This window comes from Lutra lutra, chromosome 3, assembly GCF_902655055.1.
Source record: "Lutra lutra chromosome 3, mLutLut1.2, whole genome shotgun sequence".
Taxonomy (NCBI): domain Eukaryota; kingdom Metazoa; phylum Chordata; class Mammalia; order Carnivora; family Mustelidae; genus Lutra; species Lutra lutra.
Genome location: NC_062280.1, coordinates 199171036 through 199183485, shown reverse-complemented (window position 1 = coordinate 199183485; position 12450 = coordinate 199171036).

The following is a 12450-nucleotide window of genomic DNA, read 5'->3' as shown; positions in this document are numbered from 1 at the left end:
TCCCCTGCTGGTTGCCTGCCTTCTGCAGAGCTTCAGGAGCGCGGGAAGGTGTCGGGGGCCGCGCTGCCGTCCTCGTGGAAGAAGGCGTGCTGGCGTTGGACCGCCACGCTTCCTGTGCACGGCTGGGGAGGCCCGTGGGCTCCTCAGCAGGAGAGCCTTCCCGGCCTCATTAACGAGCAGGTCATTCACCATTAAACTGTCACAGCTCGCGTTTCTAATTCTAGCTGTGATCTGTTTATAAATTAAAAAAACACGGAAAAGCCCATAACCCCATCTACTCAAACATGAACCACTTTTAATATTTAAGATACAGACTGTGAGCCTTTGTCTTGGCTTAGATGCACAGAATTTTTAAATATAAAAATAGGATCCTGCTATATACACAGATGTGTGGTCTGCCTTTTATTATTTATGATATATTAGGACTATGTTCCTGTATCAATAAATATATTCGGGGAGTGATTAAAATACAAATTTTCTAAAATTGCTACACAGGGTTCCATTTTCTGGATGCACCATCATTTAGTTTAAAAATGTTTTATGGTTGAAGATATAGGTTATTTCAAATTTTTTACTAATTTAAGAATCATATTAAAATACTACTAGATAAATCTATGCAAACACCAAAGATAACTCCTTAGGATAAGTTCTTAGAAATAGAAATTATGATCAAAGTCTTCATTAGAGTGTTGCCAGACTGTTCTCCAAACAGGGTCTCTTCACGCATATGCCCACTGGCGAGGAAACCCCGCCGTTGCAAACAGTAAGTGTGGGTAATTACCTGATCGTACCAAGTTCACTGGGGGAGACAAAATGTTTTCATTTCATGAATTTGATTATTTGTAAGAAACTTTTTTTCAGTGGGCTCACTGGGTGTTTATTTTCTGTATATTTTTTGCATATAATCTGCCCGTGTCCTTCGCTCATTTTTTAATTGGTCATTGTCCCTCTAGTCTGTTGTTTGCTTTTAGATATAATTTATGCAGTAAATTCTCAAATCTCTCTCGTTCTTCATGGAGTCTAATTTTTCATGTCCCCATAGAACAATTTAGCATCTTTCCTGATCCTTTCACATCCCTTAATCAGCTCCTCACTATTTGATTATAGTTTTTTAAAAAAACATGAGTTATATTTAGATTTGTTTATTCAGTTCAGTTTAACAGGTGTTTTCTGTACACTTCCTAATCTGCCAGCACTGTGCTAGGAGCTGGAGATACAGAGAGAATGATCCAGGAGAGGGCTAATCCCCAGGAGAGGATACTCCAGGAGAGAGGGACAGTCGAGGAGAGAGAGCTACTCCGGGAGAGAGGGATAGTCCAGGAGGGAGGCTACTCCAGGTTCAGTTCTGGAGAGGGAGTGGGAGGAACAGGGGGTAAACAAAGGCGAGCTTAGTAATGAGAGGGATGGAGCAAACACCCACACAAGTGATTTTGCAATTGAATGTAAACACGTGTGGAATCTTCCATTAACATTTCAATCAAATAAAAATGCCCTGACCTTAACAAAACTTAGGGGTTATATCTTTCAAACTTCACAAAGCTCATTTCTGGACAGTGGAGAGTCACCTGCCAATCAGCTCGTCTCTCTGCCCAGGCACCTCCCTTACGGCAGAACCCCTTCCCTTCCTGCCCACTTCAGGGTTCGTCTCGCTTCCCATCTGCTCAGGGCAAGGGGGGATTTGATGGGAACCAAGAAACACTATCTGGAAAAAAAAAAAAAGTGGTTCTGCCAGAGTCTTTCTTTTTTCTCTTTCCTACCAGAATAAACCACCTCTAGTTTACCAATGACATCGTGCTGGATCTAGATTCTTAGGGTGGAAAAAACCCTAAATCCACTCCAGGAGTGCATTTACAAACTGTTACATATTTTGGACTCCGACATCGTAACTTCTGCAGAACCTGGGCCTCTAGTCTGACTCACTCTTCACAGGGAAGGCAGTTTCATGCCCCCGAAGCTGGACCACGTCCTGCGAGCAGAAGCCTGGCAGACTGGTTAATGAGGACCGTGGCGCGGGAGCTGAGTGTCCCCACCAGCCCAGAACCCTCCGCAGAGCCACCCTGAGAGGAGCAGGCGTGGTCGTCCCCATCGGCTGGACGAGGTCCGCAAGGCCGTAGGTTCCGGAGGTCGGGGTCTCTGGCTCTCGTTCTGTCTGCCACGCTGGGAGACTGAATACAGCAGAAATGTATCCCCTTGCAGTTCTGGGGCCGGGAGTCTGAAATCGAAGTGTTGGCATGGCCTCCCTCCCCCCGAAGACTCTGGAGAAGGACCCTTCCTGCCTCATCTGGCTTCTGGCGGCCCCCGGCGTCCTTGGTTTGTGGCCACAAGCAGATCCCAGCAAGGAGAGTGTGGCAGAGGACCAGCCGGGATCCCCTTCCCAAGTCCCTTAGGGGATGGGGGAGGCCGGGCTGAGTGGGGATCCCTGCTGGGGTGCAGGTAGGGCAGCTAGGGCAGCTACCCTTGACGGTCTCTTGTTCCCACTCAGCTGCCGCTCAGGCTGAGGCCCGCCTTGTGGAGCCGGGCAGGCCTGCTGGGGCTAATCCTCTCAGGGAAGCACAAGTTCCCGCACTGGCTTTAGTGACCAGGAAGACAGTCTGGGTCCTTGGGCAGTGGGTGCGCTTCCGCCCCTCTGACCGCAGCGAGTGCATCTGACGGGGCAGGACTCTGTAAGGGGAGCCGGAGCTCCAAAATAAACCTGCCGTGTGACAGGGTATCTCGGCCGGGTGGGTTTTGAGGTCACTGGTTCAGACTGGGACCAGGGACAGCTGGGCCTGAGGCGCGTCAGCGCGCTGGGATTTCTGCCGCTTCCTGCCAGGCAGGTGGCCCCTTCGTGCGTCGCCGGTCACAGCTGGGACGGCCTCGAGGGAGGAGCCCTCTGCCCTTTCCAACGGGGCCAGAGCCTGGCATCCCGGGCAGAGTGCCGTGACTGAGGGACCGGTCACTCGGCAAACAGACACGCACCAGAGCAGCAACTGTTTGTGGCGAACAAGCCTATTTCAAGCGTGCGACGGTGAATCAGGATGACGACAGCAGTTACACTGGGATTAGCGACCTGACTGGTGTTTCTCTTCTCAGAGCGGGCATTTGAGAAGTGAGGCTTCGTGGCCAGAAAGTCACCACTTAGTCACAGTGTGGCCACTTCTGGGCCAGCCCTGCCCGGTGCAGGGACCTGGTGAGGACACACGGGCACTCCGACGCTCCTCGGGCGGGTGACACTCAGGAGTCTGAGGGCGCAGGGCCCGAGGCTCGGTGGATTCCCCAGCTGGCCGTTCCCCAGGCACATGGAGCTCGTGCAAACACTCTGTGCTCACGCCGGGGCTAAAACTGACAGCAGAATTCAAAACCAGGGTGATCCAAAGTTGTATCAAACCCTCTTTGAAAATTAAGCCAGGGTCAAGGTGATTGATTGAGATCCATTGGTCTATTCAGTGATTCGTCGTGGAGTTTCTGATTTCTGCGAGTTTCCAGATGCCAAAAACGGCTGCTTTTTCATGAATAGGACTTTGCCTTTTGACCATAGTTGCCATTTGTGTGCGACGGGGGTTAGGGTAGACAAGGGGCAATGGGTTCAGAAGCTGCATCTCCAAAAAGACCCCAAGGGGCGCCTGGATGGCTCAGTGGGTTAAGCCTCTGCCTCAGGTCGTGATCCCAGGGTCCTGGGATCGAGCCCCACATCGGGCTTTCTGCTCAGCGGGGAGCCTGCTTCCCCTCTCTCTCTGCCTGCCTCTCTGCCTTCTTGTGATCTCTCTCTTTCTCTGTTGAATAAATAAATTAAATCTTAAAAAAAAAAAAAAAAAGACCCCAGAAGTTCACAGCGGTATTGACGCAGGAGGCTTTAGCAATCCCTCTCCCTCTGAAGCTAGGGTTGAGGTCTGGCAGCCGTCCACAGGGTTAGATCAGCTCGTTTTTCTGTCCTGCGACAACAGGAAGAAAAGCTTACGTCCCGCCCCAGCAGCAGTGCCCATGGATGCTGGTCCACCCCACGCGCCCCAGGCCGCCACTGTCCTCCCGGCGTCTGCCAAGCAAGGGAAGTCTCGGTCAACCCTGCGGCCTGGGGGCCGGACAAGGAAGAAGACCTCCACCTGTCTGGCTAGAACCACGGCTTCTCTGCACACAGGGCCAGGAGACCGTTCCCAGTCACGCCAGCACAGTTTGGCTTCATAAAGGGACATATCCACGGAGCCCTTGACCAAGAACACAGGGCAGCTTGTCCTAGAAACAGTAGGGGACGTGCGGGGGCTCCCCAGAGGGACCATTCAACAGCTGACCGCAGCCAGGCCTGGGCCAGCAGCGGCGCGGCGTGCCAGGGGACGGCAGCGACACGCCGGCAGCAGGAACCAATGGTGTCATCAGGGAAATGCGGGACAAGGACACACACACCGCGGCAGTGTGCAGGCTCAGCACCTCGGGACGCAGGAGGGCTTGAAACACACCGGCCTCTCGCCCACTCTCACTTAGAGAACCCCACGCTGGCCCAGAATGGGAAGGCCGTTGCTGGGAGGGCGGCGCCAACGACAAGGAAGCGCCACGGAGAGAAGCAGCGGGGCGAACATGGGCACTGGGGCGGGGGAAGCGACCCTGAACCCCGAAAGGAGAGAGCACCGGGAACCAGTGACAGAAGCCCCATTCGAACAGAGCAGCCGCCCCCTGAGTGTGTCTGGCCTGGAGGCCTCAGTGCGCTCAGAGCGCGTTTCCTTCGTCATCACGAGCCATAGAATTCGGCAACGGGCCAACAACCACATCTGATGTGGGGTTGAGAAAGCGGTGTTTCCCTGACTCCTCAAGAACCAAACCCAGATTCTAGGGGCGCCTGGGTGGCTCAGTTGGTTAAGCGACTGCCTTCGGCTCAGCCATGATCCTGGAATCCCAGGATCAAGTCCCACATGGGGTTCCGTGCTCGGCAGGGGTCTGCTTCTCCAGCTGACCTCTCTCCTCTCATGCTCTCTCTCATTCTCTCTCTCTCTCTCAAATAAATAAATAAAGTCTTGAAAAAAAACAACTTATTTAAAAAAAAAAAAACCAAACCTGGATTCTAAACGACACGGCCTGGTACTTCCTGCACCTTCTCTCGGGGGCTCTGCCCTCTCGGGCCCCAGCGAGATGGACAGATGGACAGCTCAGGACAGTCCAGGCTGTGAAGCCCAGTCGCACACGGTCCCAGCTGCGGAAATGCAACCACATCGTCCTTACAACCTCACAACGTTCCTACACGCTTTGTAAAATCCAGGGGGGAGAATTTACAGAACTCTGATGACTTCTTTTATTTGGTTTTGTTCCATTTTGAGTTTCCTGTCTCTCTCCACATAAGTAAAACAGTGTGGCTCATGTCGGGCTCCTCCCAAAGTGCCCCCCTCCGCTTTCCATCCTGGGCGGACAGCTCACGACTGTCCTCCCTGGGCAGACGCTATGAGATCCGCAGCTCTCCAGAAGGGAGCAGAACGGCAAAGTCTTGGATCCCGCGGAACTTAAATTCTAACGGACGGCTTGTTAGCCAAGTCAGTGGGTCCAGACCGGCAAGCAGAACCCGCACCAAGTTTCTGTTCAGGGAACTGGTTTCACAGGTGATGGAGGATGGAAAGGAGAAGAAGGAGATTAATTGCAAGAAGACACCACCACCCCTAGGACCAGGGGACCCAGCAGAAGGAGGCGGTGCCCCAGCAGCCTGGTAGCACGAAGGGGTGTTGGGGCTGGGACAGCGGCAGGACGCTGGAGCCGCACCTGTTCCCTGAGGCGGTCCCAACAGAAACCAGAAGCCCCTCTCCCCTCCTCCCGCCTTCCGGCCCCTCCCCTGCCGGAGAATCCCGAAAGATGTCGACCCATCTGGGGTGTGGTTCAGACCTCCTGTCGCTGCAAAGCCAGGGAGAAAGGGGTTCCCGGGCTTGAGGCCGGGGCACAGGGGGTATTGAACAGCTGCCAAAAGGCTCTTTGACAGGACCTCCCGTTTCAGCGAATGGCACCAAATTTCTTCAAGAAACGGAAACGGCGCCGCTCCTTCCTTCACACAGAGCCGGCAGCCGAACTCCAGAAACAGTGACAGCAGTTGTTCCTTCTTTCCAGGCCTGTTTCAGGGCCTGAGAAGCATAGTTCTGAGGTGAGTCAGCTCACACTCCAGCCCAAAGTAAAAAAAAAAAAAAGAAAAAGAAAAAGAAAAAAAAAGTTCTAGTTACACTTCAGTTCCATTTATATTCAATCAATGTGTGATATTAAAATATTAAATTAATATTAATTATAAAATTAATTTAATGTTAAAACAGTAACAGCAGCTGTGAGGCCCTTACTACTAGCATGGAAGGTCTCCAGGGGCAGCTGGCTGGCTCAGTTGGTCAGGTGCCCAGCTCTTGGCTTCTGCTCAGGTCATGATCTCAGGGTCCTGGGGTCGAGCCCCGTGCTGGGCTCTGCACTGGGTGTGGAGCCTGCCTGGAGTTCTCTCTCTCCCTCTCCCTCTGTTTCCCCCACTTCCCCTCCTCACCACCTGTGCTCTCTCGAAAAAATTAATAAATAACCTCTAATGGAACAGACACACACCGTCCTAGACAATCCTGCCTACTGAGCTAGCTAACTGCTGAATGTCTGTTGAAATGCCCATGTTTGGTGACTCATTTCCCAGTAGATGGTCCAGTGTCTCCTGTCCCCTATGAAGCATGGGGGTCTGCAAGTGTTTCAAATGCTTTTTGCATGTAGCTCGGTCCCTGGCTACAATTTCCAAAGATGACCACAACGATGTCTCTCATAGCATACCCATTTTCTTCCCCTTAAGCTATGTGACCTTGACCCCTCTTTAATCAAGACAGCAGGTTCCCCGCCTGCGTTCTGGGCAGACTTTGTGACCGTCTCAACCAACAGAGCAGCTGAGCGGATGCTGTGGGGCCTCTGAGATACAATGATATGGTAAGAGCATCCTGTGTTCCAGCCTGGGTCTCTGGGAACCCGGCCGCCATGCCGCGAGGAAGCCCACGCCAGTCCACTGCGTTCGCACGCTTTTTTGCATCCAACCTGCATCTCATCTTTACTTGAGCCGTGGACTGTTTTGTACGTGGATGTGGCTGGAGGCGTCACATCCCCAATAACAAGAGGGTTATTTTCCGTCTCCCTCCGAGTTATTTTATAGTTTCAGCCACCTTCATTGACATTTCTGCAAGTCGAAGTCAGTGGGAGACACAGGAGAGGAAAGGAATTTGGCCTGGTCTGGTCTCTTTGGTGTGACATCAGAAGAAAGAATCCAGTAACATATTAAGTTTACCTTTTCATCAAATTTTAATCATATAAGCAATACAAGTGCATTTTAAAGCAATTCTAAGGCACACTGTGAAGCATCCTAGATGGAGCTAGCGTTGCCCTGAGCATCGCCTTGACATGGTCTCTTCAGATCTTTCTCTTAATTCACACGCCTGTGTTCCCACAGAAAACACTTAAACTGTGGTTTAATTGTCATGTCGTTCTGTGTGGGTTTTTCGTAACATGTAAACTTAATGATACCGTCAACGTTGTTCTGCAATATCCCCCTTTATTTTTTACCCACATGCTCAAACACCCTATGCTCCATGGGACTTGCCCTGTTTTCAGCAGCCCTCCCTCCAGCTTGAAGGCTCAGGGTGGCAAGCGTCTTCGTGTTTCTGCAACAGACTCTGCATTTCTGTTTCTTGTTTTCCTCCCAGTTTTGCATTCATTTGGGGCCATTTCTGGGGGGTTAAGAGGAAATAGCTAACTTTGCTACATTTTCCTGAAACAATACATCTTTTGCCTATTTTCTGTTTGGTGTGTTAGGGTTATTTCCTTCTTATAGGACAATTTTTGCTATAACATGAAGAATATTTTTTATCACATCCCACAATTGGTGATTACAGAAAAGCTATATTTGATTCCATTAATTTTTATCCATCATCTTGCTAAATTTGAGGATAAGGGTTAATGCTACAGGGATCTAAAGATTAGATGATGGGAGTCTTACATCTTAATTGCATTAATGTATAATTAATGTATAATGGACCCACATTGTTTTCTCGATTTTGGTAGATATTTTATAGTTGGTTAGGACGACGCCATTGTTTGCAAAAATACATACTGAAATATTTGGGGATGATCAGTATCATGCCCTTGACTTATTCTAAACAGTTCAGGAAACGTGCTTTGCCATGTACCGTTACTTGCAATTTTATGTAAGTTTAAGATTTTTTTTTAAGTTTATTTAGAAAGCACTTGGAAATGCCCACTTCCAAGAAAGTGGAGACTCAGAAGATAGCCAGGAGATCTTTTAGCCAAGAGGTTTTTGAACACATGCAACTGTGATGCTGGCCGAGTCAGAAAAGTAGACATGTCTGCTGGCGAGAGGCCGCTTGCTGCCTCAGCACCGATGACAACAGCCTGTTGGACAGGTAGTGATGGCTCCTGACAGCCCTGGGTGCTCTCAGTCCCGTCATGTCAGCTGAAGCCGTTAGCTCCACCAGGCATGGCTTCTTGCCTTCTTTCACAGCTGTGCTCCGCTCAACTTTTCTGGAAGCTTGAATGCCACAATCAGCTGCCACGGAAGACTTTTGTGTCCTGGGCTCAGCTGAACTTCTTCAGAACCAACTTACTAAGTCTCCTGCAGGGCAGGGGCTGGACAAGCGACTTTTTGAGGCCCTTCCAATTCTGTGATTCTGGATGTAAAACTTTGGGAATGAACGCCTTGGGGATATCAATTCCTGTCAGCTGCTTCCCCTCCCCCGTCCACCTGCTCCAAGCAAGGGGCGGGGCAGAGAACTTCACGGGTGACCCAACTCAGCTTTCTGGGCAGTGGATTAGAGGGAAGGCTTCAAATACTTCCAGCTGTCGCCTTCTCCAGGCAGTTTCTGGGAACATGGCCACGTAGTTCAAGCAATATTTTGGGATTTTCTTTAGTAATACTCTATTAAGAAATACCGAATGTCAGTCTCATGAATCAGTTCAGTCACATTCAGAATCTAATGTCTTTCAAACACGTAGAGAAACAGAATATACAAGTGGATGACAAGCAGAACGTATATAAAAATAGAACTTTGCCCCACAACCTGCAGCAGCCTGCCCAGAAACCGCCACTCACCTACAATGAACCACTCAGGAAGCCAGGTTGTGGGGGGTCAGACCTGCTGTCTCCACATGGCCGTCTCTAGCAACCATCCAGGAGGGTGAACAGTACGTTCCGGTGCAATCGGCAGCCAGTGTCCGGGGCTTGCACCATAACTGACCGCGTCCTTCACTTGTGTCCCTGATTCCAACTCAGGACCCACCAGAGAAAGCCGAATATGAACCCCTAACCAATTATGTGGGATTAGCACTCCTGGTTACTACTTCCAGTGCACCCAGGCCAGCGTCTGCCCCATTGGGACACGCTAGAGCTGTCCCCTTGCCCACTGTAAACTCTCCCTTCTCCTGCCTGCCTTCAGTCTCCCCCAAATGCCAGTGATGATGGCCGACGCCCACCTACAGAGCTCTCTCTGAACAATCAGCCTTTGCTATTCTCATTTGGGTAGAGTTTATCTCCACAATATTTAAGGTATTTAAATACACACATTATCCCTTGATCATCACATAACCCACAAGAAGGGTGGGGCAGGCATCCCTCCACCTCCATAAACACACGAAACTCCACGGGACCCGCCTGAAGCTTCCCAAGGTCAGGGCCAACACCAGAATTATGTCATCTGATTTTCCAACTGGGGTCCTTTCCAAGGCACTCCTTGACACACAGTATTACTTACTATTGTTCCCTTATATCCTGAGGCTACACTGAAATCAAGATTCTTGAAGATAATTTAGTTGGTGGTTTTTTGAGGTTTTTCATTGGATTTTGTTCAGGGTCTTTAACTCAAAAATCTCTTCCTGACATCGTGCCAGTAGAATGACCCCATTTCCCCACCTCTGAGTAACAGGGAAACCTGAGTTGAGACCACCCAGCTGTTGACAAGACTCCGATGGAGTCCCCCTCCCACCTGATGTTCACTGAGACTCTTAACAAGCGCATGTGCTCTGACCTCCCACATGGCCATGGATCTCACCGCTCAACGGTGGGCCAAAGCCCCTCGGCCCTGCGAACAAAGCTGTCCTGTCCATACCGAATGCCTGCTCTGACCTGGCCTCCGTACCAGGGAGACGCAAAGGTGTAAACCGTCCCTCCTGCCATTCAACTCAGCTTCAAGGTGACAGAATAGAATCTTCTAGTCCATTAGACCAAGTCATCTCTGCCTGCCCTCTGAGGAGACGCAGGCTTTCCCCAATGGGCTTGCAGGGCTGGAAACCCCCAAAGCACAGGTGATGTTTGCTGTCCGTGTGCATTTTCTGGGAAGAAATCCTATTATATTATAGGACAATTTTTAAAAGTAAAATCAATTTTCTCTCCTGCAGAGTATAAAATGAGCACACACCAACTATTCTATTTAATTCATTAAAGAATGAGGGAACCAGCAAGATGTTGAAGAAAAATTTAAAGAAGAATTGAACAGGAATTTTTTTTAAGATTTTATTTATTTATTTGACAGACAGAGATCACAAATAGGCAGAGAGGCAGAAGAGAGAGAGGAGGAAGCAGACTCTCCACAAAGCAGAGAGCCCCATGCGGGGCTCAATCCCAAGACCCCAGGACCACGACCCGAGCCGAAGGCAGAGGCTTCAACCCACCGAGTCACCCAGGCACACCGAACAGAAATTTAAAGTACTGCACATTTATAGTAGTAGAGGAATATGGGTGTGAAACTAGCAAATCACCCAGTACCCACAGGGTAGCGGTCAACTGCCCTCCGTCTAACAGAATCTGCAATTCTACGTTAAAACTTATCCGCATTCTCTCAGTTTTCTAGGTACGTTACAGAGCTGTAGGGGCAACTGCGGTCACGTTCTGTCAGGTGGCCAACGCTAGGTTTCGGCTCAGGTCATGGTCTCAGGGTCCTGAGATCGAGCCCCACATCGGGCTCGCCCGCAGTGTGGAGGCTGCTGGAGCGTCTTTCTTTCCCTCCCTCCTGCCCTTCCCCCTCGCGCTCACTCGTGCGCGCGCTCTCTGTCTGAAATAAATAAATAAATCTTTTTAAAAAATAAATAAAGTACAGAGTTGTAAATAGCTCGAAGCCAATAAGCAACGGGGTAACCTGGTTGGTGAACTAGACGGGTACCCACTCATCCTGCTCGTACCTTTTCCCCCATTTCAAAGTCTTTCTGATCATTCCCTCCAACCTTCCCTGTGGTCATAATAATATCAAAGATGACTTCTAATCACAAAATAAGGTTGATCTCATTAAGTTTGACCTGATTGTCTACATAGTTGCAGCAAGAGTGTTGTTTTACTTTGTTGACAGGCCATGGTAAGAGTGAATCAGGAATTAATAGCCTTCCACAGAAGACGGCACCAGGCCTAAATGATTTCACTGATGAATTCTATCAAAGGTTAAGAAAGAAATGATAGCATTTCTGCACAATCCCTTCCAGAGAAGAGAATCCATTCTGTAAAGATTAGCATCGCCGTAACACCAAAGCCAGACAAAGACATACAAGAAAGGAAAACTATAGACCAATATTTTCTCTTGAACATAGATGCACATATCCTCCAAAAATTACTGGCAAAAAAATCTAACAATGTATAAAAATAACTGTATACCATGGGCAAGTGGGATTTATTTCCAGTGTGCAAGGCTGGTTCCGCATTCAAAAATGTATCAATATGGTCTGTCATATAAACAGTCCAAAAAAGAAAAATCGTATGATCCCAGCCATCAGTGTGGAAAATAACTCCATTGGTAAGTCTGATGTGCATCCCCTGTTGAAAACCACTGGCTTGGAAGATGCTAGATTCAAATCAAAGATAATAGCCAATCAACTTTTTAGGTTTTGTCTAAAATTTGTTCCCTGTTATCCCAGAACTCTGACCAAGCTGGGAAAATTGGACAGCATTATAGGGTACCGTGGAAAGCAGGGTACTGACAAATTCTCAGGGACGGCCCACAAAGCTTTCCATGTCTGAACTATGCACATTGGTGAATTTTACGTCGTCTACTTGAATTTAACCAAGGCGAGGCTGAGCCCCTCTTCCGCTTTGGTCATTCCTCCCATGGAAGGGTGAAAGGGTTTCCGTGCACAGCACAACCAGCATGTACGGAATGGAGAATTTCACGCCTGCAGCCTTGGGAAAACAAGGTTGGAGAGCCAACAGGCCGATTTCCTGAAAATGCGGGACTTAAGAAAAAGCCGGGTTTACCTTCTGACCATCGCGCCACCATCCTCCCTCCTCCAGCCAGGGAACTCGCTGCCAGGACTCGGGGACGCGGGCTGGACGCCCCTCTTTGCACGCCCGCCCGCGCCTTCCATGGGCTCCTGGCCGCTCACCACAGCGCCGGTCCCTCCCGCAGCAATGCCTCTGCTGTTCCCGAATGAGCTCGGGGTGTGGCCGGGGAGCTTGCCTCAGTTTACCTCTTTATTCAGGGTGACAAACTTAATGATGGTTATAGCTCG